Raw genomic sequence first — 3,699 nt, 5'->3', positions numbered from 1 at the left:
TCAAACAATCCGCCCGCCTCGGCCTCCCAGAGTGCTAGGATTACAGGCGTGAGCCACCGCGCCCGGCCCATACAAAAATTTAAAAAGCAAAAAAACATTAAAAAAAGAATCTGTAAGTATCATTACACTGTCTAAACTTCACTGAAGAAAAAAAATTTACTTGGTTTACCCAAGCTACAGGCATTATAGAAAGTATTTAAGACATTAAACAGCTTATAAAAATAGTGGAAAAATTTTAGGTGAGAATAAAGAGTTCTTCCAAAATGCCACATCCACAAGAAGAAGTGTGTGGCAAACTGTCTGTCCGAGGCTGCCTTACACACTGGAACACTCTCAGGCTCCCGCTGCCCTCTCCCTCAGGTCGGCTTCAGAGGTACAGGGATAGTGGCCAACGCCTGTTCCAGGTAGGCCAAGGAACCCTGAAGGATGTCGGCTGGCTTTTTGTGCTGCACACTGATGTCCTCCAGCACCTGCTGCCAATGCCTCAGCTTTGTCAAGTGCTTCTGGACCAGCGCATCCTTCCGCTGTAATTCATTCCTTAGCTCTGAGACATCCTACAGATAAAACCGATGAAGTAAGTCACAGCAAACTCTTTGATGACTTGCTCTGGTTTCTGGACAGATAACTGCAATCTTTTTTGTAGAAAAAAACATTCTGTCTTGCAATATCTAGAAATTTCTGGATACACTAATCAACACCAGTTCGAATTTCTTCTTGATCAGTACCATTGACATAGTCCTGACTCACCAGAGAAGCAAAGCAAGCCTTGAAAGATGACTCCAACTTGTCCACCAAAGTACTATTAGAAGGTCTCTGAGCGCCTGGCGTCGCCTGAAGAAGCGAAGCCTGGCCCGGGAGTCCGGGCAGGGGTGGTGGAGGCCCGGGTGGCTGCCCAGAGAACATACCACCTAGGGGAGCCGCCATGTCTTGAATCCAGGTGTCTTTTTTATAGAGTGTCTTTTGTTCTTTTGGGTAGTTGCCCAGTAATGGGATTGCTGGATCAAATGGTAGCTCTATTTGTATCTCTTTAAGGTATCTCCATATTGCTTTCCACAGAGGTTGCACTACTTTGCAGTCCCACCAGCAGTGTATGAGTGTTCCTGTCTCTCCGCATCCACGCCAACATTTATTGTTTTGGGACTTTTTGATAAAGGCCAGTCTCACTGGGGATAAGTGATATCTCATTGTGGTTTTGATTTGCATTTCCTGATGATTAGAGATGTTGAGCATTTTTTCATATGTTTTTTGACCATTATTCTGTCTTCTGTTGAAAAGTTTCTGTTCATGTCCTTTGCCCACTTTTTGATAGGGTTGTTTGATTTTTTCTTGTTGATTTTCCTGAGTTCTAAGTAGATTCCAGTTATCAGACCTTTATCGGATTTGTAGCATGCAAAAACTTTCTCCCTAGACTCTCTTTTTATATAAGTACATAAAAGCCCAGATTTTGCATATAATTGTAAACATGTGTTCATAGACTCTCTAGGGAAGCACTAGGCACCTTATATATATTATCTTTAAATATTGGCTGGAAGACATTGAAATTCTCTTAATTCAGAAACAGACAAAAATGCAAGAAACTCAAAAAGTCTGAGAAAATGTTGTTATATAACTGCAACCTATTTTTCCATCAAAAGCATGTTAATTCCTCCATCAGTTTATCATGACTCTTGCTCTGTTTAAACTGTCAAAAGGGCTGCCAGGGCAGAGGTCCTAATCTTTACTTGCCATCAGATAGCTCCCAATTCCCAGCTGCATCTTATACCTAATTTTGCTTCTCTAGCTTTCCTCTTAATTACATATCTAAACCCAAGAAAAGGTTAGAGGAAAAGACATGGAGATCTGAGGAAAGACTTAATTAGGGCTTGTTCATACTGTCGTCTAGGAGCCTTTCCTGTGGAAGGGAGGGGGAGAGAGGGAGTGGAAGAGAGACACAATTCTTTGTCAAGCTGAAAAGGTTACGCAGGTGCGTGATTTGCTTTCAGCCCTTGCCAAGTCACAGCATATCTAAAGAGACTACAGAATTCAATTTTCATTGTTCACAGCATGCTGCCAGCCTGGAACACTACACACCACGGGGAAGAATACTGAGGTGCCACAAAAACCGAGAGCTGAGCTCCCGACTGTGAAAATCATGCCCACGCCATTTGTCATCATCAACATCATCCCTGAACTCCGTTATACTGCACTCATTCACACCTTGCTCCAGAATAAGTGAGGCTCTGACAGGGAATGCAAGTCCAATGGTAAAAACCTAGCTTCTGCCATCTTTGGAATCACCATTAAGATATTTAGACAGAGGCAGAGGTAGGGGAAAGGACCTCCAGAGGGAGCAGAGCAGAACAGAACAGGAAAGCAGGCTGTAAAAACTTGTCATATGTAAGCCAAGAATAGGCCTTGAAGGAAAGAAGCTGTGGGACTTGCAGATCCAGATGGGAAGCCATTCAGAAATTTGAGAGAAGCAGGTGTTAACCAAGGACCACATGCCAAGACCTTGATGCAAGATCTGAACACATTTGTATTAAATATATTTATCTTATCGGTTTCTAATCAAACCTAACCCTGCTTAGAAATCAGGTCTGTTTAAAGTGGTTTCACTCCACATCCATCTTATCTACCTAGGGATAAAACCTTCTGAGCTTGTTATACTAAGCGAAGTTCTTACTTCACTTTTAGCCCACAGGTCTGGGATAGCTTTAAGGTGTCAGCAAATTCAATATCTCATATTCGTATTATTCTATATACTCAATTTTTTTTATCGTTGTTATCTCATTTGTCTTCATGGTCTATAAATGCACAAAGAACATTTTATAGACTAGGAAGCTGAAATGAAACTTGGTAAAGGGACTTGCCCAGGCCAGTTAATAGTGGAGCTGGGTCAAGAACTACGAATGCTTTCCACTTCATTCTGTGGCTTCCTAGAAATATTATTCCTCTCAGCCACTTCCTGCATGAAATTGAATTGGCTTCAATGGAACAGTGAAAATATGAATCTCCTTTAGAACTGACATTAACTGCCCCCAAGCAAAAGCCCAGTGTTTCTCCTCCATTACCCTTTCCCGTAAGATGAGAGTTTCATATAATTTTCACTTTGGAATGCTTGTCAGTGATACCCAGTCATTAGTTTACTGAGCAAACTCCCATGAAGTTCTGAAAATAACTATTACTGCTTCTTATCTCTAGAAACACATTATCTGACATAGATATAAATTCAATCCAAGCTACTCTTACTTCCAGTGATATATCCCTTGAGGCCTTTTATTTTGCAGTTAATAAAAAAAAAAGAGAGACCCATTTCGACATTTGGGCTGGGGCAAAAGGGAATAGACATAGAAAGTGAATTTATTTCACTTATTTATCTTTTTATATCTCTAATATTTTGCCAAATTGAAAATGCCAGCCTCCTTTTTAAAGAAGGCAGAGTTCTCTGATCCTTTCTGCAAGCCAACAGAAAATATAAGAAAGATTATTTGCTGGATTTACCAGAAACAATCAGGGCTATGAGATGGTCAGTCAATAAATAGCAGAGAAAAAAAATTCCAGTCTTAAAACACATATAGGAATAATCAGCTTTGTTTGAGGTAGGCAAAATAGACTAGAGTCATTACAATTGGATTATAACCTGTATATCCTTTTGGGTCTCTCTGGAACTTCTTGTTCTTGTCTCTAAGAATTGTTGGAAGAGATTTCAAAGTCCTGTAG

At 40.7% G+C, this 3,699-nt stretch overlaps 1 pseudogene; it reads right to left on the bottom strand.

Annotated features, from left to right (window-relative positions):
- LOC105815041 overlaps positions 1-924 on the bottom strand; it is a 6,600-nt pseudogene extending 5,676 nt beyond the window's left edge.
- Between the last annotated feature and the right edge of the window lie 2,775 nt (positions 925-3,699).

Source organism: Propithecus coquereli, unplaced genomic scaffold (assembly GCF_000956105.1).
Source record: "Propithecus coquereli isolate 6110/MARCELLA unplaced genomic scaffold, Pcoq_1.0 Scaffold111, whole genome shotgun sequence".
NCBI classification, from domain to species: domain Eukaryota; kingdom Metazoa; phylum Chordata; class Mammalia; order Primates; family Indriidae; genus Propithecus; species Propithecus coquereli.
This window is presented reverse-complemented; position numbering and strand designations above follow the sequence as displayed.